The sequence below is a fragment of the Punica granatum genome, chromosome 6 (genome assembly GCF_007655135.1).
Source record: "Punica granatum isolate Tunisia-2019 chromosome 6, ASM765513v2, whole genome shotgun sequence".
Lineage (NCBI taxonomy): Eukaryota > Viridiplantae > Streptophyta > Magnoliopsida > Myrtales > Lythraceae > Punica > Punica granatum.
Window position 1 is genome coordinate 13145092 of NC_045132.1, and position 22025 is coordinate 13167116.

Here is a 22025-nt window from a genome sequence, read left to right on the forward strand (position 1 = left end):
ATTGCCATGATTTGAATAACGCATTCGAACATGGAAACATGCACAAATAAGTTATTTAAGGAATCGATAAAATAATACCGACTTCATGCACGTGAGAAAATACGATGAAACTCGGGAATCGAACTTGGATCGGGTCAAGAAGATCGTTCCTTGCCCGAAAGGAGCAAGAGAGCATTCGGTCACCTCCCTTGGAGGGAAACCCGTGAGCTCTTTGCCTTTCTCGGGCCGGGATGTTCTTCTCGACTACGATCCAAGTGTTTCCCGACATGCTAGCATATAAATCAAGGATAAATATGCATGATATAACATGGAAAATGCATAAAGATTAAAACTTGAAAATAAAACATACATAAAACCCCTTATAACTCCATAAACGCAACGAGAATGTAAAAGTCCTAGCTCCTCTAAGTCGGGAATGGTCATACCCAGTCCCGAGATTCAGGATGGGACCTTCAAGAGTCGGTTTGGACCGTTGATGGGTCGGGTTTGGGCTGTTTTCCGTTGAACAGACCCGAATGGCACCAAACAGACCCGGCTGGAATACTGGACAGACCCGACTGGCACAAGTCGGGTCGGACGTCGCCACGGAGGCTCCCAATGGAATTTTGAGGCAAGGTCGGGGGCCTTGGGTAGCCAAGGGACCTCTCTAGGTGATCGTGGTGGTCGTTTGTTCCCAGAGTTGTCGGGTCGACCCGTACAGTCCTGTAAATATCACCCAAAACAGAGCACGTCTGGAATTTCGGACCCGACTGGCACAAGTCGGGTTGGACGTCGCCACGGAGGCTCCCGATGGAATTTTTGAGCAAGGCCAACGGCTCCCAACTGCTAACTCACCTCCGGAGGTGGCTGTGGTGGTCGTTTTCCGAAAAGTGTCCTGGATCGACCCGATCTGCAAGAAAACCATACAAACAGTCAGAAATTTCGACCCGACTGGGCAGTCGGGCTGTTTCTTCTTCCTGGGGTTAAACCGACGGGTTTTTCTTGGATTTCTTGACTCCTTGACACCCTAGGGTTGTGTGGGGAGGTGTTTGATGGGTTTTGGTAGCTCAAACCGATTTGGAAAGGCTTGGAACCCGGTTTGACATTTTTGACCCGAGAAGGACCAAATCTGTCCAGATTTTGTTCAAGGCTGGTTCTATGGCTTAGAGGCTTCAAACTTAAAATCTAAGCTCAGAAACGGATAGAAGGGGTAAAAAACATGTGGGATATGACGTTTGGTAAAGTTTGGATTTAAGCCGGGATGGATTCCGACTTAAGACTTTGCCCGGTTTTGCTTGGTTTTGCTTGTTCTTGCTGAGCTGCGATTTTGCTGAACTCCTTGAGAGTTTGAGAGCTTTTGTTTGAGTGATAAATGCTAGAGAGAGAGTGCTTGAAGGTGCATGATTAAGTTAATGACATTTGGACAATATATAGGAAAGCTTAAGTGCAAGATTATTGAAGAAAAGTGCAATTAGGGCCATGGATTAGTGGAATCCGAATTTTTTAATCAAGATAGGGATGAAGACTTCTTCCATTGCATTGATGAGGAAGAGCCAAATGCATTGATGGAGATGGAGTTGATGGCTTGAGTGTTGTCTTCAACTTCTCCAAGATATTTTGGGCAATGTGAGTGCAAGAGAGAAAGAGGATAAGGCCGAATTGTTTGGGGCAAAGGGGTGATTGCTCTTGGGCAGCCCGTGGACCCCACGGCTCGTGAGGAGAAACCGGGAGAAAGCTTGGGTCTCGATTGGTCGCGCATTCGAAGTTCGTGGTTCGAATTGAACGTCGAATTGTCGATATACGCGAGAAAACGGAGTTAATGAGCCCGAGATTGACATTTTTCATGGAGAAATGTCCTGGATGTGCGTGAGGCTTGGAAGCTGGTTTTGCTCATTGCAAGTGACCAGAGCGAAGTTGTCCGCTTCTGACAGCATATCTTGTGTCTGCATCTCACGTTGGTCATTTTGACATAAATTGTCAGACAACGTGAACAATTGTCCCTTAAGCCGGTAATGCTAACGTGGGGCCGGAGACGTCCAAAGAGGCCGAAACTGGATTTCTCAGAATGATTTCTGAGTTGCTTGGGCACTCCGGAGATTACTGTAATCTCTGTTTATCGAGATCAGACCTCCAAGGACTTGAAAAGTGTATCTGAGACCTCTAAAGCATTGCTCGGGAGGTCTAGATGAGTCGTGTGATTTATTCCGACGATTCCACGTTGAGCCTTGAGAAGGCTAGCATGGTGTAGGGTAGATACCCGACGTCAAGTTTCCGTAAAAAGGACCTCCGGATATGCATTTCCATTGAAAATGGCCATTTCCGCTCATCGGAGGTTACTCGAGAAACTGAAAAGGGTTTTGCTATCTGTTTTTCCCAATTGTGAATGTCCGCTAGAGTTTTCAGGGCAATGCGGTATGAACTTCGTTTGCCGTAATTCCATCAGACCAGTCTCCGGCTATGCTCTTCTGAAGAGGGGTATGCTTGTTTTGCCACTCGGAAGTCATTTGAAGTGTCTGTGTGACTTCCAAGAGACAATCTGAAGCATTGCTCATGCTCTGTGTGTTGGTGGAGCATGGCCGAATATGACATTTGGAATTAACTTTTCTCTAGGAAACCGGCATTTTTGGACTTCCACTGAAAAGTTGTCTGTATACAGAAAGTTGTTTTGTATAGAGCAGATGATTTGCAAAATGCCTTTGGGGATACTTTTCATCTGTTTGGCATTGAAGTGGATTTTTAAAGTCCAATATTGGCTATCTTCCGACGATCGAGCGAACTATCGGAAAATAGTACCGTCTGTGTGATATACTGAAAATGCCGGTTTTGGACATTGTTGAGCACTCTGGTCGCTCTGTTGCCTTTTTGGTGACCTCTAGAGCCCTTCTGTCAGGTGTATGTGTCATTTGCCCGATTTCGCCGACTTGAGGATGAATAGTGATTTTCCGCTCTGTTGAGCCGTTTTTCTATACTTTGCTCAAGTCATAGCTTGTATGCTGTCAATGAGCTTCATTTGTTGGATGGACCAAAATGGGGTGTTGACACCCGTGTCTTACTTTCTCGCACCGCATGGGCCCATAAACCCGTGTCTTTACTTTCCTTGTACCGCACGGGCCCACAAACATGTGTCTTTTCTTTTCCTGCACCGCACGGGCCCACAAACCCGTGTCTTTACTTTTCCTGCACCGCACGGGCCCATAAACCCGTGTCTTACTTTCTCGCACCGTATGGGCCCATAAATCCGTGCTTTTACTCTTCCTACACCCACGGGCCCATAAACCCATGACTTTACCTTCCATAAACCCGCAATTTATTGCTTTAAGTCTTGTACGGACCCGAATGTGGACTCTCGTCGAGGCCCGCATTGCGCGCTTTTGGATCGCACGGCTTGGGAGTGTCCACCTTCCCGTGGGGACGCGTGACGGACACGCGTGAGAGAAGGAGTCGCCACTTATCATTTTACAACCCGTAGGTCGAGGGCGGATAAGTTACCCGGGGTCTAGGGGTATGGAACACCTAGTTTGTTGTTAAGGCATTGGTCTGTGCGGAACCGGAAAGTCCGTGCTCGGGGGTTCACGTTACGTGCGGGCCTATATCCCGCACGCCCTTTCGGTACTCTGGTTTGCTAGGCTTGCATTTTTGTTTTATTTACCGCATGAATTAGGGTGCACTCGACTCACACGTTTTGACACCGTAACTTCGATGAATTAAACGATGTCGGTGGAGAAGCCGAGAGAGAAGTAAACCCGTGTGTCGGGGAATAGGTTCACAATCTTGCATTACAGATCATCGAACCATGGAGGTTGAATCCTTGCGTGAACCAGAACCGCGAGTTCTTACAGAAGGAATGTACAAAATAAAAATCCTTACAATGCTCTCGAAAATAATAAATACAAATTACAGATGGTCGAATTACAGTCGACTCGCGTTTGGTTATTATTCCACTCTAACTCACCGTGAGTTTAGGGAAAAGACCGAAGAACTGAAATTCAATGGACTCTCTCACTGAATAGGGCGTTGGACCCTGTGAGTGTTGATTAGGGCGTTGGACCCTGTGATCGATGATTAGGGTGTTGAACCCTAATATTATTCGGCCTAGGGATCAGGCTCGACCCGCATGGCAAACAGGTGCGGAAAGATAACACGCAACATGTTAATAGCAGACAAGGTGTTTGTTATTGTCGAGTGTGCGTGTTTTAACAAGTTTATTGATCCGGGGTATTTTGGCATGCAAATCCTACCCTAGACAAACAAGCACGTTGCAATGTTTTAGCATTCGGCTTTGGTTTGAGAACCTGACATGTCGGGTGTCCGTAGTCAAGTTTCGAGTGTGTGGATTGTTTTTACAGTGATTCGGTGTTGTGACACTGAATTACCACTGAATTAGCCCAACTCGTGTTTTGACTCTAGATTTGGAACATAGAGTTCCACCTAACCATTTTCTAGCATTTGGTTAAGTCGAGTGAAATGATTAGTCAGTTAATTGTGATTTTGATACAGAGTACCCAACTGACACCTTAAATTGAGCTAGGATGTCGGCACATCACAAAATGATGTTCTTGCCCTTGAGTTGAAAATTTGTTTCCAGAAAAGGAGAACAACACAATACGGATTTGAAAGTATGAGGGTTTTGAAAAGGGCATTAACACCGTTTTGTAATTCGTCGACGCGAGTTACAGATTAATGTCCAATTCATGCAAAGTTGTTTAAATTGAATGAATTAACCGTGTGAACGTCCCGATTAACCCGTTCGTGGAATTAATGCTTGAGGTTATCGCCGAATGCATTAATTGTGAAAACGATTCGTGATTCGACGACCAAGACGGTTCCGTAAGGATCGAGGATATTTGGTCCAATGACCGAAACTACCCTCGTAACCGAATGGACCCGAATGAGTCATTGATACCCGAATCCATGCATGCTTTGTTTTGAAAAGACATTTTCATGCGATATTGCGACGATAATGTAAATTGCAAATTACACGAAAGCCGAAGAACGGAATCAAAACGGGAAGATGAAGCCTCATGCAACCCGTAGGAGTCTAAGAGACTCTCGGTTGCTTCTCCTTGGAGATAGCCGAGAGGTCCCATGGCCCGAATGGGGTTCCATGAGATTTCCCCGTCTTGTTTCGAATCATTTCTCGCATGCTTAAACGACAAACATTATAAATGACACGATTAAACGAAAGTCGGTATTGCCATTACTTGAATAACGCATTCGAACATGGAAACATGCACAAACAAGTTATTTAAGGAATCGATAAAACAATACCGACTTCATGCATGTGAGAAAACACGAGAAAACTCGGGAATCAAGCTTGGATCGGGCTAAGAAGGCCGATCTTAACCCGAGGAAAGCAAGCCAAGCCTCGGTCACCTCTTCTTGAGGCAAACTCGAGAGCTCTTTTGCTTATTTCGGGTCGGGAAGGTCTTCCGAGGGTCGATCCAAACGTTTCCCGACATGCTAACATGTTATATGATGATGAACATGCATAATATAACAAGAAAGTGTATAAAAATTAAGTCTTGCAAGTTAAACATGCATAAAACGCCATATTACTCCATAGCCATGCAAATAATGTAAAGAGCCCTAACTCCTCTAAGTCAAGAATGATTTACCTAGCCTCGAGATACGAGGAAAGAGTCGGGGAAGTGTTCGAGAGTCGGGTGACTCGGTTGAACGCTTGGAAGAGTGCTCGGGTGTAAGGGCATGCACGTTCGGGGAGCTAGGTGCACAGGGCGTGCGGCTAGAGTGCACGGGAGGCGCGCGGGCGCGCGGGGCGAACGGCTGGACGCGCGGGGCCCGCGGCTGTGCGCGCGGGAACGCTGCTGTGCACCCGTGTGCGCGGTTGGACACGCGAGCGTGCGGCTACGAGTGCACTGTTCACCCGAGAGCACGATCTTCGCCCGAAATGAGGAAATCAACCTGAAATGATGAGCAAATGACTTCAAACCAAAAATCTAAGTTCATGAATGAACTCCTTGGGTCCAAAACATGTGGTCTATGGGGTTTGAGAAGTTTTGTACTTAAGTCGGGATGATGAACATCGGCTTCCGACTTAAGAAACTCAAAGCTTTCTTCGGGTTTGCTTCGGTTTTTCTCTCTTGGTTTTGAAGTGTTGAAGCTTGTTGGTTCTTGAGTGTTCTTGGCTATGGAGTTTGAGAGGATTTCTTGAAGGAGAAAGGTTGGAGAGAGTGTGTAAGAGGAGAAGTGATTATCTTAATCACTTTTGGGTCATTTATAGGCAAAGTTAATGGGTAATTAAGCAAAAGTAAGCACACTTAACCCCCATGCTTAGCAAATTTAGGTTTGATTAAGAAAATATCAAGCCTCATCCTCTTCCATTGCATTAATGAAGAAGAGATAAGCATTGATGAGCATTGATGAAGATGGAGTGTTGTCTTCAAATTGTAGGCTTGATATTTTCCTAAGAGGATGCAAGTTGCATGGAGAAAATGACAAGGAGATGAGGATGAATGTGGACCATGCAATCTTGATGAAGAAGAGCCAAGAAGCTTTGATGAGCATTGAGTGTTGTCTTCAACCTCTCCAAGATATTTTGGTTAAGAGAGGGCAAGTTGGCTTCTTGCATTGAAGAGGAAGAAGAAGCTTCTAGAGCATAGGGTGACTCATCTTGGGTAGCTCGTGGGTCCCACGACCGAAGAGGAGAAACCGGGAAAAAGCTCGGGTCTCGATTGATCGCGCATTCGAGACTCGTGGTTCGAACCGAATGTTGAATTATCGATATACGGGAGGAAACGGGTTTAAAGAGTCCGAGATTGGCATTTTCCGTGAGAAATTGCCAAATGTCTGTATGAGGCTCGGAAGTCGGTTTTGCTCCTTTTATACATTCAGAGCGAGGTTGCCCACTTCTGACTGCATATCTTGTATCTGCATCCCACGTCGGTCATTTTGACATAAATTGTCAAATTACGTGGGCACTTGACCCTTAAGCCGGTAATGCAAAATATGGAGTCGGAGATGTCCTAGGAGGCCGAAACTGGATTTCTCAGATTGCTTTCTGAGTTTCTTGGGCGATCCGGAGATCACTGTGATCTCTGTTTGCCGAGATTGGGCTTCTAAGGATATGAAAAGTGCATCTGAGACCCTTCAAGCATTGCTCGGGGGTTCTAGACGAGTTGTGTGATTCATTCCGACGACTCCACATTGAGCCTTGAGAAGGTTAGCATTGTGTAACGTAAGCATTCGGCATCAAGTTTCCCCAAAAAGGACCTCCGGATATGGATCTTCACTGAAAATGGCCTTTTGTACTCCTCGGAGGTTACTCGGGAAACCGTGAAGGGTTTTGCTGTCTGTTTTGCCCAATTGCGAATGTCGGCTGGAGTTTTCAGGGCAATGTAGTGTGAACTTCGTTTGCCGTAATTCCATCAGACCAGTCTCCGGTTACGCTCTTCCGAAAAAGGGTATGCCCGTTTTGTCGCTCGGAAGTCATTTAGGGTGTTTGTATGGCTTCCAAAAGACAATCTGAAGCTCTGCACGTGCTCTGTATGATTGTGGGGCGTGGCCGCATCTGATATTTGGAATTAACTTTTCTCCGAGAAACCGGCATTTTTGGACTTCCACTGAAAAGTTGTCTTTATACAGAAAGTTGTTCTGTATAGAGCAGATGATTTTCAAAATGCCTTTGGGGACACTTTTCATCTGTTTGGCATTTGAGTGGATTTTTGGAGTCCAATATTGGCTATCTTCCGATGATCGAGCGAACTATCGGAAAATAGAACTGTCCGTGTGATATACTGAAAATGTCGGTTTTGGATATTGCTGAGCTCTTTAGTCACTCTGTTGCTCCTTGATGACCCCTGGAGTCCTTCTGTCATATGCATGTGTCATTTGCTTGATTTTGCTGACTTGAGAATGAATAATGATTTCTCACTCTGTGGAGCCTTCTTTTGTGATAACGCTCAAGTCGTAGCATTGTTTGCTATTGATGGACATTGTTTGACTTGTTGACCAAAATGGGGTACTGACATCTTGCCCCTCTTTGGCTGGATGCTCTGATAGAGGATTCGGCCAAAGATATAGAAGAACCCTGTTTTGGTCGTGATGTCCAATATGGCTTCTCCCAAGACTGTCTTCCTTTTTTTCTTTGGATATGTGGGAAATACCGTACCTAAATGCGAAGGAAAAAAAATGAAATAAGGCATAAGCGAGTCTTGCAATAAATAGGAAGGTGCATAAAGGAAATGCATGTCAAAATGTGAAATGGGCTTAATGAAAAATGCGAATCTTAAAGAAAAGTGTGAAATTTGACAGAAAGAGTTGAGTTTGATGAAAAGTGCGGAGCTTAATGAAAGTTGTGTTAAGTGAGTGTGGAACCCTAAAAGCAATAATGTGGGGTGCGTAACCCGAAAACGGTAAATGTTGGGTGTGTAATCCGAAAGCAGTAAATGTTGGGTGTGTAACCCAAAAGCAGTAAATGTGTGGGTGTGAAACCCAAAAGCAGTAAATGTGTGGGTGTGAAACCCGAAAGCAGTAAATGTTGGGTGTGTAACTCGAAAGCAGTAAATGTGTGGGTGTGTAACCCGTGTGGGTGTGAAACCCGAAAGCAGTAAATGTTGGGTGTGAAACCCGTGTGGGTGTGTAACCCGAAAGCAGTAAATGTTGGGTGTGTAACCCGTGTGGGTGTGAAACCCGAAAGCAGTAAATGTTGGGTGTGTAACCCGTGTGGGTGTGAAACCCGAAAGCAGTAAATGTTGGGTGTGTAACCCGTGTGGGTGTGAAACCCGAAATCAGTAAATGTTGGGTGTGTAACCCGTGTGGGTGTGAAACCCGAAAGCAGTAAATGTGTGGGTGTGAAACCCGTGTGGGTATGTAACCCGAAAGCAGTAAATGTTGGGTGTATAACCCGTGTGGGTGTGTAACCCGAAAGCAGTAAATGTTGGGTGTGAAACCCGTGTGGGTGTGAAACCCGAAAGCAGTAAATGTTGGGTGTGAAACCCGTGTGGGTGTGAAACCCGAAAGCAGTAAATGTTGGGTGTGAAACCCGTGTGGGTGTGTAACCCGAAAGCAGTAAATGTTGGGTGTATAACCCGTGTGGGTGTGAAACCCGAAAGCAGTAAATGTTGGGTGTGTAACCCGTGTGGGTGTGAAACCCGAAAGCAGTAAATGTTGGGTGTGTAACCCGTGTGGGTGTGAAACCCGAAAGCAGTAAATGTTGGGTGTGAAACCCGTGTGGGTGTGAAACCCGAAAGCAGTAAATGTTGGGTGTGTAACCCCTGTGGGTGTGAAACCCGAAAGCAGTAAATGTGTGGGTGTGTAACCCGAAAGTAGTAAATGTTGGGTGTGTAACCCGAAAGCAGTAAATGTGTGGGTGTGTAACCCGAAAGCAATAAATGTGTGGGTGTGTAACCCAAAAGCAGTAAATGTTGGGTGTGTAACCCGAAAGCAGTAAAGCGGGTGTGAAACCCTGGCTGCAGTGATGTGGGATTTTGCTTTGCAGGATGCCGTGTGCTGAGAGACTCGAGCTCTGGGGTGGAGCGCCTACGTATCCCAAGTGTTCCGGAATCAGAGTCCGCAGTAGTTCTTGCGTGCTTGTGGTACCAGTAATCCTAGTATTATTAGCAAATCATGTGAGAAATACTAACATGAGATAGACACAGGTAAACAGTAAAAAGAGCGTCATTGTGATGCACAGATCTTCAGTTTCGGGGTCGCTTGAGCAACCCATGAAGAATTTTGCTCCCGTTCTCGGAGGCCTAGATACGAGGCCTCCAGGGGCCCCCGTTAGCCATGCATGGGCATATCGAGACTTCCCCGACGATGCCCTAACAGTTCTATTGTTTGTTCGACGCGCCCGTCGGCTTTGAACCCTTCTCAATAGGGTACCGTAGGGCGGCTGCATTTGCAACCTGCTTGTGGATTTCTGTTCAGATTCGGTCTGACCATTTCCAAAGCATTATGACTAGACCCCGGAAAGGAATGTCTGGGATTTCGTCTTTGTGGTAGCCTATTAAAGGGTAGCTGTGACCCATTTGAAGTTATGCAAAGACAAAGAGAAAAGAGAAAGCTTGGGAAGCACGTTGCCCCAGGCTAAAAGGATACACGGATTCCCGCTTGCAGCGAGATGTACCCCCATTTTCCTTCGTCCTTCTGTTGTGTAGGCTGTACCGAACTGCTTGGACGGCATATTCAGTTACCTACTATGCTTGATGAAGGTTTCCTCTTGGACGGTTGAATGGTATTGGAGAGCCGATCGGGGATCGTGTTTGAATAGATAACTTGGCCAATTCCTTTGGGGATCCCTTGTCCACATGATATGTGAGAGACTAGGGGGCAATTTTATCTATCTCTCGTTTTGCTCTCCTTTTGCTACGGTCACCCACCTCGGGGCCGCACCTCTCAACCTAAAGGGGAATAACTCTCCTTTTGCCACGACCGCCCCAAAGGATTTCCGGTCGTGCCTCTCTTTTACCCTAACTTTTGCCTAGGCCGCCCCGAAAAAGGATTTTCAACATAGCAGACTCGATTCTTTTATCTCTCGAGTTTACAAGGGCAAAGGGTTCGAAGGATTCAACCTCCGAGTGCATTGTTTTATGTCTCCGTCAAGGAGTTGTCTCTGCTGCTCCCCTTTTGTTGGGGTTTGTTGACTTCTCTGGATTGGCGGCGCCGGTGCTCTTGATGAATCTCGGCAGTGCCTTGTTTTGTTCATTGGCGGGTTTTTCCCGCGTCTTTTCTCTCTCTCTTCATTGGCGGGTTTTTTCCGCTTCTTTTCGCTCTTTTTTTTTCTTGCAGTTGGGGTTTGTTTTGTACTCCGTGTCTTTGTTTGAAACTCCTCGACTTTGCATCGCTGAGGCCACTTTGGTGTGCTTCGCCTTGTGGAGACTTGTTGCGTGTTGCTAGCCCTATTTTGTGAGGACCGGCTTTTTGGAAGTTTGACTCTCGTGCACTCGAAAGCTGAACTTCGTGTCATTTGCCCTTGCAAGCGTAACATGTGATTTTCCCCTGTTGTCTAGGAAAAGAAAATGTCAAATTGCCCCATGTGGAATAGGAAACCGAGGTTTCCCTAGTGCGAATGTTGATCGGGGATGCCCTTGTCTTCATTTGTGGAAGTGGCCTGTGGCAGGCGTCCTTGTGCGATGTCTCCGATCATCTCTTGCTGTTCTTTGCAGTACGTGCCTCTTGGAGGGTGCACGCTGCTGAAGTCACTGGATGTTCAAGGAAGACGGTTGCATAAATGCTAAGTGATTCGTTCGATTGTTCTCGTCTTCGACTTCATAGGGGGTACCTCATCGTCGAACACCTCCCTCGTCAAAGTTTAAGGAAAAGGTCGGAGACAAGTTCTCGGGGAAGCGTGAACTCGCGCATCGCTCTTCGCCTGTGGTCAATGTGCCCCTGTGGGGGGATATGTGGTAAGAAATATGTGGTGGTCCCATGGGAAAATCCCTTTTTGTCCCGCGCACAACCCATGGGGTGTCGCGTGTGGATGACATTTGTTTCCGGGAATCTAGTCATCACCACTCTGGAGTGGTTAGACCATGACTGAGGTCACATAAGCATATTTTCCCTAATTACGAGTAGGCATGCGCAACCATCCTAGGGAAGGCTCGAGGAGCCGGGTCCCATGAAGACAGGTGAGTCGAACAAGTCCAACAGAACTAATAGGGCGTCTTCGAGACTGTCCTAATGCTCCATTGAAGGATTTGTTCATGTCGGGAGCCCATTTGTGGGAATGCATTTGAATGAAAGCAACAAAGAGTTTAAAGAAAACTGCGCGTGTTGCCCCAGTGTTTAGTCGACGACCACAACGGAGGTGGATGAGATCCATTCTTTGATCGGAGGCATGACCGTGCTGGTCTGCGATCGAGAGTTGGGTCATGCTCTGTTTGTGGAGCTGTCACTTTCGGTCTTTGCAGTGGAAGGATTAGACTTGCTCCTTGAAGTATTACTTGGATGAATTTGAATCCAAGTCGATTTTGGATTTCAGATGAGCCTGGAAGTAGCAAATGCGAGGTGTCAAAACCTGAAAGCAGTAAATGCGGGGCCGGAGCCCAAAAGCAGTAAATGCTGGGCCGGGGCCTGAAAGCAGTAAATGCGGGACTGAGGTCCGATACGGGGCCGAAGCCCAAAAGTGGAGCCGAAGCCCGATACGGGGCCAAAACCCAAAAGCAGGCCCGAAAGCAGTAAATGCAGGACCGAGGCCCGATGCAGTAAATGCATGCTCGATAGGAAAATGCAAGAGATGTAAAAGCAAAGGTCAATGCTGAGGAATAGCGCAAGGCACTGCAATGCAGTGACGCTGATTTGCTTGCGGTCTTGCTCTATGGAGCAGGGATGGGGACTTAGTGTTGAAATCCCAAGGAGCTGGATGGATGGGAGACGTTTGTTGTCTCAATTGTGGTCGCTTAGTATTCAGGCTGTCTTCTTGTTGAGAATTTCCTGCAATGGGAAAAGAAAACAATGAAGGAGCATGAACTGTTCAGGATTTCAATGCAAGAGTGTAGGGAAGCGAACTGGCCTGGTAGGCGTTGTGCGAGCGCACTAAGAGACATGCATTGATACTCTGAGTGTGCGTGCATGTATGTGTTGGTGTGAACATGCTTGGACATGTGTGAGGCATGCTTGATTATTGGTAAATGCGTGGGGTCATGCGGAGAGATGTGTTTCCGATCATGTGGTGACGCTCTCTGTTAGGAAGAGGTTAGTGTTGGTTAACTTCGCCTGGGAAGGTTGATCGGCCCTCGGGCCACAGCTCGTCTTGCCGTGAAGGAAGGGTGAAGGCCGCGAGTGGCCTGCCCGCGAAAGTGGGCACGACTCGCCTGTCGTGCGGGGTGGGTGGCCGGGATGGACTCGGCTTCTGGTCATAGCACATCTCGCTATGGAGAAGTGAAGACCGCGGGTGGTCTACCCGCGAAGGTTGGCACGACTCGGTTGTTGTGCGGGGTGGGTGGTCGGGATGGACGGCCTCTGGTCATAGCACGTCTCGCCATGGAGAGGTGAGAACCGTGGGTGGTCTACCCGCGAAGGTTGGCACAACTCGCCTGTCGTATGGGACATGGTAGTTGCTGTGCAAACATCGGATGCAGGCAATGTATGAGTTTTCAAAAGCTAATGCCGTTGCATTGATTTGATTCAAGTTCCCAAATTTACGAAGATGGTTCATTTGAAAAAGGGAACTTAAGCAATAAACCAATGCAATGTCCTAGTTTGTTTGAAAACATGCATGCAGTGCAGAAAAGAAAAAGTACGGGGCCGACTCAAAGACTGGACTTTGGGTCGGTTGGCGGCATGAGGTTTGTTTTGGTCCAGCATGACGGTCCCTGTTTATACATGGTTTCAGTGTTCTACTGGGAAAACCACTAACTAGGGATGGGGGCTCCCGATTCAAGGGGATCAATTCCTTGAAATCGAGCGAGGATCTTTGGGGGCCGGTTCGGTGGCGGAGCCGACTCGATCCGTTCCCTTACTCGGAACCTCTGACTAACCTAGCTTCCTAAATTGGTGCCCGTGGGATTTCAGGCATTTGGTACCTAAATCCGCTAGAATGATGCAATGCAAGTGCAGGAAAGTAAATGTGCGCAAAATAAATGTACGGAAAGCGATAAATAAACATGCAAGCAAGCAAACGGATCGAGCCTGAACCCACTAAGTATGTCCCTAGCGGAGTCGCCAAGCTGTACGGACCCGAATGTGGACTCTCGTCGGGGCCCGCATTGCGCGCTTTTGGATCGCGCGGCTTGGGAGTGTCCACCTTCCCGTGGGGACGCGTGACGGACACGCGTGAGAGAAGGAGTCGCCACTTATCATTTTACAACCCATAGGTCGAGAGCGGATAAGTTACCTGGGGTCTAGGGGTATGGAACACCTAGTTTGTTATTAAGGCATTGGTCTGTACGGAACCGGAAAGTCCGTGTTCGGGGGTTCACGTTACGTGCGGGCCTATATCCCGCACGCCCTTTCGGTACTCTGGTTTGCTAGGCTTGCATTTTTGTTTTATTTACCGCATGAATTAGGGTGCACTCGACTCACACGTTTTGACACCGTAACTTCGATGAATTAAACGATGTCGGTGGAGAAGCCGAGAGAGAAGTAAACCCGTGTGTCGGGGAATAGGTTCACAATCTTGCATTACAGATAATCGAACCATGGAGGTTGAATCCCTGCGTGAACCAGAACCGCGAGTTCTTGGATTTACTTGTATCTGGGCAAGCATTAGACTGATTCGATTAATTCGACTCTCGGACCGTTCGCTCACCGACTGGAATTCTTACAGAAGGAATGTACAAAATAAAAATCCTTACAATGCTCTCGAAAATAATAAATACAAATTACAGATGGCCGAATTACAGTCGACTTGCGTTTGGTTATTATTCCACTCTAATTCACCGTGAATTTAGGGAAAAGACCGAAGAACTAAAATTCAATGGACGCTCTCACTGAATAGGGCGTTGGACCCTGTGAGTGTTGATTAGGGCGTTGGACCCTGTGATCGATGATTAGGGTGTTGAACCCTAATATTATTCGGCCTAGGGATCAGCTCGACCCGCATGGCAAACAGGTGCGGAAAGATAACACGCAACATGTTAATAACAGACAAGGTGTTTGTTTTTGTCGAGTGTGCGTGTTTTAACAAGTTTATTGATCCGGGGTATTTTGGCATGCAAATCCTACCCTAGACAAACAAGCACGTGCCAATGTTTTAGCATTCGGCTTTGGTTTGAGAACCGGACATGTTGGGTGTCCGTAGTCAAGTTTCGAGTGTGTGTATTGTTTTTACAATGATTCGGTGTTGTGACACTGAATTAGCCCAACTCGTGTTTTGACTCTAGATTTGGAACCTAGAGTTCCACCTAACCATTTTCTAGCATTTGGTTAAGTCGAGTGAAATGATTAGTCAGTTAATTGTGATTTTGATACAGAGTACCCAACTGACACCTTAAACTGAGCTAGGATGTCGGCACATCACAAAATGATGTTCTTGCCCTTGAGTTGAAAATTTGTTTCTAGAAAAGGAGAACAACACAATACGGATTTGAAAGTATGAGGGTTTTGAAAAGGGCATTAACACCGTTTTGTAATTCGTCGACGCGAGTTACAGATTAATGTCCAATTCATGCAAAGTTGTTTAAATTGAATGAATTAACCGTGTGAACGTCCCCATTAACCCGTTCGTGGAATTAATGCTTAAGGTTATCGCCGAATGCATTAATTGTGAAAACTATTCGTAATTCGACGACCAAGAAGGTTCCGTAAGGATCGAGGATATTTGGTCCAATGACCGAAACTACCCTCGTAACCGAATGGACCCGAATGAGTCATTGATACCCGAATCCATGCATGCTTTGTTTTGAAAAGACATTTTCATGCGATATTGCGACGATAATGTAAATTGTAAATTACACGAAAGCCGAGAACGGACTCAAAACGGGAAGAGGAAGCCTCATGCAACCCGTAGGAGTCTAAGAGACTCTCGGTTGCTTCTCCTTGGAGATAGCCGAGAGGTCCCATGGCCTGAATGGGGTTCCATGAGATTTCCCCGTCTTGTTTCGAATCATTTCTCGCATGCTTAAACGAAAAACATTATAAATGACACGATTAAACGAAAGTCGGTATTGCCATGACTTGAATAACGCATTCGAACATGGAAACATGCACAAACAAGTCATTTAAGGAATCGATAAAACAATACCGACTTCATGCATGTGAGAAAACACGAGAAAACTCGGGAATCAAGCTTGGATCGGGCTAAGAAGGCCGATCTTAACCCGAGGAAAGCAAGCCAAGCCTCGGTCACCTCTTCTTGAGGCAAACTCGAGAGCTCTTTTGCTTATTTCGGGTCGGGAAGGTCTTCCGAGGGTCGATCCAAACGTTTCCCGACATGCTAACATGTTATATGATGATGAACATGCATAATATAACAAGAAAGTGTATAAAAATTAAGTCTTGCAAGTTAAACATGCATAAAACGCCATATTACTCCATAGCCATGCAAATAATGTAAAGAGCCCTAACTCCTCTAAGTCAAGAATGATTTACCTAGCCTCGGGATACGAGGAAAGAGTCGGGGAAGTGTTCGAGAGTCGGGTGACTCGGTTGAACGCTTGGAAGAGTGCTCGGGTGCAAGGGCATGCACGTTCGGGGAGCTAAGTGCACGGGAGGCGCGTGGGCGCGCGGGGCGTGCGGCTGTGCGCGCGCAAACGCTGCTGTGCACCCGTGTGCGCGGCTGGACGCGCAAGCGTGCGGCTACGGGTGCACTGTTCACCCGAGAGCACGATCTTCGTCCGAAATGAGGAAATCAACCTGAAATGATGAGCAAATGACTTCAAACCAAAAATCTAAGTTCATGAATGAACTCCTTGGGTCCAAAACATGTGGTCCATGGAGTTTGAGAAGTTTTGAACTTAAGTCGGGATGATGAACATCGGCTTCCGACTTAACAAACTCAAAGCTTTCTTCGAGTTTGCTTCGGTTTTTCTCTCTTGGTTTTGAAGTGTTGAAGCTTGTTGGTTCTTGAGTGTTCTTGGCTATGGAGTTTGAGAGGATTTCTTGAAGGAGAAAGGTTGGAGAGAGTGTGTAAGAGGAGAAGTGATTATCTTAATCACTTTTGGGCCATTTATAGGCAAAGCTAATGGGTAATTAAGCAAAAGTAAGCACACTTAACCCCCATGCTTAGCAAATTTCGGTTTGATTAAGAAAATATCCAGCCTCATCCTCTTCCATTGCATTAATGAAGAAGAGATAAGCATTGATGAGCATTGATGAAGATGGAGTGTTGTCTTCAAATTGTAGGCTTGATATTTTCCTAAGAGGATGCAAGTTGCATGGAGAAAATGACAAGGAGATGAGCATGAATGTGGACCATGCAATCTTGATGCAGAAGAGCCAAGAAGCTTTGATGAGCATTGAGTGTTGTCTTCAACCTCTCCAAAATATTTTGGCTAAGAGAGGGCAAGTTGGCTTCTTGCATTGAAGAGGAAGAAGAAGCTTCTAGAGCATCGGGTGACTCATCTTGGGTAGCCCGTGGGTCCCACGACCGAAGAGGAGAAACCGGAAAAAAGCTCGGGTCTCGATTGATCGCGCATTCGAGGCTCGTGGTTCGAACCGAATTTTGAATTATCGATATACGGGAGGAAACGGGTTTAAAGAGTCCGAGATTGGCATTTTCCTTGAGAAATTGCCAAATGTCTGTATGAGGCTCGGAAGTTGGTTTTGCTCCTTTTATGCATTCAGAGCGAGGTTGCCCACTTCTGACAGTATATCTTGTATCTGCATCCCACGTCGGTCATTTTGACATAAATTGTCAAATTACGTGGGCACTTGACCCTTAAGCCGGTAATGCAAAATATGGAGCCGGAGATGTCCTAGGAGGCCGAAACTGGATTTCTCAGATTGCTTTCTGAGTTTCTTGGGCGATCCGGAGATCACTGTGATCTCTGTTTGCCGAGATTGGGCCTCTAAGGATATGAAAAGTGCATCTGAGACCCTTAAAGCACTGCTCGGGGGTTCTAAATGAGTTGTGTGATTCATTCCGACGACTCCACATTGAGCCTTGAGAAGGCTAGCATTGTGTAACGTAAGCATTCGGCATCAAGTTTCCCCAAAAAGGACCTCCGGATATGGATCTTCACTGAAAATGGCCTTTTGTGCTCCTCGGAGGTTACTCGGGAAACCGTGAAGGGTTTTGCTGTCTGTTTTGCCCAATTGCGAATGTCCGCTGGAGTTTTCAGGGCAATGTATTGTGAACTTCGCTTGCCGTAATTCCATCAGACCAGTCTCCGGTTACGCTCTTCCGAAAAAGGGTATGCCCGTTTTGTCGCTCGGAAGTCATTTAGGGTGTTTGTATGGCTTCCAAAAGACAATCTGAAGCTCTGCACGTGCTCTGTATGATTGTGGGGGGTGGCCGCATCTGATATTTGGAATTAACTTTTCTCCGAGAAACCGGCATTTTTGGACTTCCACTGAAAAGTTGTCTGTATACAGAAAGTTGTTCTGTATAGAGCAGATGATTTGCAAAATGCCTTTGGGGACACTTTTCATCTGTTTGGCATTGGAGTGGATTTTTGGAGTCCAATATTGGCTATCTTCCGATGATCGAGCGAACTATCGGAAAATAGAACTGTTCGTGTAATATACTGAAAATGCCGGTTTTGGATATTGCTGAGCTCTCTAGTCTCTCTGTTGCTCCTTGATGACCCCTGGAGTCCTTCTGTCATATGCATGTGTCATTTGCTTGATTTTGCTGACTTGAGAATGAATAGTGATTTCTCGCTCTGTGGAGCCTTCTTTTGTGATAACGCTCAAGTCGTAGCATTGTTTGCTATTGATGGACATTGTTTGACTTGTGAACCAAAATGGGGTGCTGACAAGTCTGATTCTCCTTTTTCCTATTCACTGATTCCGACATCTGTTCAATACATTTAGGTACGTATGCTTAATTTCTTACCACGCATCCAAAGCTTAGGAACCAGCGGCCATCGGGAGAGAGGTCGAAGCGGTCGCCAGAACCAAAAAAGGTTGCTTCTCATAATCTTTGGCTGCACCCTCTACTCGAACACGCAGTAAAGAGGGGCAAGCTGTCAGCACCCCATTTTGACTCACTGATTTAAATTTCATTATCAGTAATTATACAAGCCACGACTTGAGCAGAATATAGAAAAACGACTCAACATAGCAGGAAATCACTATTCATCCTCAAGTCAGCGAAATTAGGCAAATGACACATGCATATGACAGAAGGACTCCAGGGGTCACCAAAGGGCAACAGAGTGACTAGAGAGCTCAACAATGTCCAAAACCGGCATTTCCAATGTACCACATGGACAGTCCTATTTTCCGATAGTTCGCTCGACCGTCGGAAGACAACCAATATTGGACTTCAAAAATCCAAATCGATGCCAAACATATGAAAAATGTCTTTAAACGCATTTCGCAAATCATCTGCTCTATACAGAACAATTTTTTGTATACAGACAACATTTCAACGGAAGTCCAAAAATGCCGGTTTCTCGGAGAAATGTTAATTCCAAATGTCAGATTCGGCCATGCCCCACAAGCATACAAAGCACGGGCAATACTTCAGATGGTCTCTTGGAAGCCACACAGACACTCCAAATGACTTCCAAGTGACAAAACGGGCATACCCCTCTTCGGAAATGCATAACCGGAGACTGGTCTGAAGGAATTACGGCAAACGAAGTTCGTACTGCATTGCCCTGAAAACTCTAGCAGACATTCGCAATTGGGCAAAACGGACAGCAAAACCCTTCTCAGTTTCCCGAGTAACCTCCGAGGAGCAGAAATAGCCATTTTCAGTGGAAAGGCATATTCGGAGGTCCTTTTTACGAAAACTTGACGCCGGATGCTTGCGCTACACAGTGGTACACACTCCAAGGCCTAATGTGAAATCGTCGGACTAAACTGCACAATGTGTCTAGGCCTCCTGAGCATTGCTTTAAAGGTCTCAGATACACTTTTCAAGTCCTTAGAGATCCAATCTTGACAAACAGAGATCACATTGATTTCCGGAGCGCCCAAGCAACTAAGAAAGCAATCTGAGAAATCCAACTTCGGACTCCTAGGACGTCTCCGGCTTCACATATGCATTACCGGCTTAAGGGTCATTTGTTCACGTTGTCTGACAATTCATGTCAAAATGACCAACGTGGGATGCAGATACAAGATATGCTGTTAGAAGCGGTTAATTTCACTCCGGTCACCCGAAAATGGGCAAAAATGGTTTCCGAGCCTCGTACGCACCCGAAGCATTCTTCCACGAAAATTGACAATCTTGGGCTTATCGGGATCGTTTTGTCGCGCACATTGTCGATACAATGTTCTTTCAAGTCACGGAACTCGAACACGTAACCGATCGACATCCGAGCATTCCCGATTCACCTCCAATCTCGTGTGGGACCCACGGGATCTTCTTCCCCTTGCCAAAGACGAGAAGAACCACCCCTCTCTTGTCATCTTCTTCTTCAAGCCAAGAAGACAACTTGCCTTTGTCTTCCCTTTGCAAAATATCTAAGCCATCCAAGCCATTAAGTGTTTCAATTCAACACTCCAACTTCCCATCCAAGCCATTAATGTTTCTTATCTCTTCTCCATCAATGCCACTTGCAAGAATCTTCTTCCTTCTTTAAGCAAATTCGGATCTCCTAATCCATGCCCCTTAATTGCACTTTTCTTTCACTAATTGCACTTAAGCATAGCCTATATATTGTCCAAATGTCATTAACTTAAGGATGGACCTTCAAGCACTCTCTTTCTAGCATTTCTCACTCAAACAAATGCTCTCAACCTCCCAAGAACTTCAGCAAAATCGCAGCAAGCAAGAACCACCCAAAAACCAAGCAAAACACTCAAGACTTAAGTCGGAATCCATCCCGACTTAAATCCAAACTCCACCAAACTTCATATTCCACATGTTTTCGACCCCCTCTATCCATTTCCGAGCTTAGATTTCAAGTTTGAAGCCTTTAAGTTAGAGAATCAGCTCAGTACAGAATCGAGCACAGTTTTGGCCCAGCTGGGTCAAAACTTCCAACCCTGTTCTATCACCTTTTCGAGTCGGTCTGAACTTTCAAAACCCATCAAACACGTCCGGGGGTTCGTTAGGAGTCGGGAGACACCGACCTTGCTCAAAATTTCCATCGGAATCCACCGTTATGAATTCCGACCCGAAACCTGCTCAGTCGGGCCGGCGTTTCTGACTGTCTGTTCGGTTTTCTTGTAGATCGGGTCGATCCGTGACCCTTTTAGACGAACAACTACTTCTATCCCCTCCAGGGGTTAGTCAGGAGTCAGGAGCCGTTGGCCTTGCTCAAAAATTCTATCGGAATCCACCGTTATGAATTCCGACCAGAAAACTGCCCAGTCGGGCCAGTTTCCAGACGTGCTCTGTTTTCGGTGATTTTTGCAGGACTCTAAGGGTCGACCCGACAACTCTGGGAACAAACGACCACCACGGTCACCTAGAGGGGTCCCTTGGCTACCCAAGGCCACCGATCTTGACTCAAAATTCCATCGGGAGCCTCCGTGGCGACATCCGACCCGACTTGTGCCAGTCAGGTCTGTCCACCCTTCCAGTCGGGTCTGTTGCTACCATTCGGGTCTGTTTAAGCCAAAACAGCCCAAACCCGACCCACCAACGGTCCAACCCGACTCTTGAAGGTCCCATCCCGCCTCTCGGGACTAGGTATGACCATTCCTGACTTAGAGGAGCTAGGACTTTTATATTATTGTTGTGTTTATGGAGTTTTAAGGGGTTTTAAGCATGATTTTAATTCCGAACTTTAATATTATGCAATTTCCTTATTATATCATGCATGTTTATCCTTGATTAACATGTCAACATGTCAGGAAACACTTGGATCGTAGTTGGGAAGAACATCCCGACCCGGGAAAGGCAAAGAGCTCACGGTTTACCCTCCACGAGAGGTGGCCGAATGCTCTCTTGCTCTTTTTGGGCAAGGAACAGTCTTCTTAGCCCGATCCAAGTTCGATTCCCGAGTTTCCTCGTGTTTTCCTACGTGCATGAAGCCGGTATTGTTTTATCGATTCCTTAAATAATATGTTTGTGCATGTTTACATGTTTGAATGTGTTATTTAAATCATGGCAATACCGACTTTCGTTTAATTGTATTATTCAACATGTTTGTTGCTTGAGTATGCGAGAAATGATTTGAAACGAGACGGGGAAAACTCGTGGAACCCAATGTGGGCCATGAGACCTCTCGGTTTTCTCCAAGGAGAAATGGCCGAGAGTCTTTTAGACTCGTACGGGTTGCACGAGTCTTCCTCTCCCCGTTTTAAGTCCGTTCTCGGATTTCGTGTACTTCGCAATCTACATTATTGTAGCAATATCGCATGAAAATGTCTTTTCCAAGCAAAACATGGATGGATTTGGGTATCGATTGGGTATCGATGACTCATTCAGGTCCATTCGGTTATGAGGGTATTTTCGGTCATTGGACCAAATTATCCTCGATCCTTATGGAATCGTCTTGGTCGCCGAGTCACGAATCGTTTTCATAATTAATGCATTCAGCACAACCCTTAAGCATTAATTTCACAAACGGGTTAATCGGGAC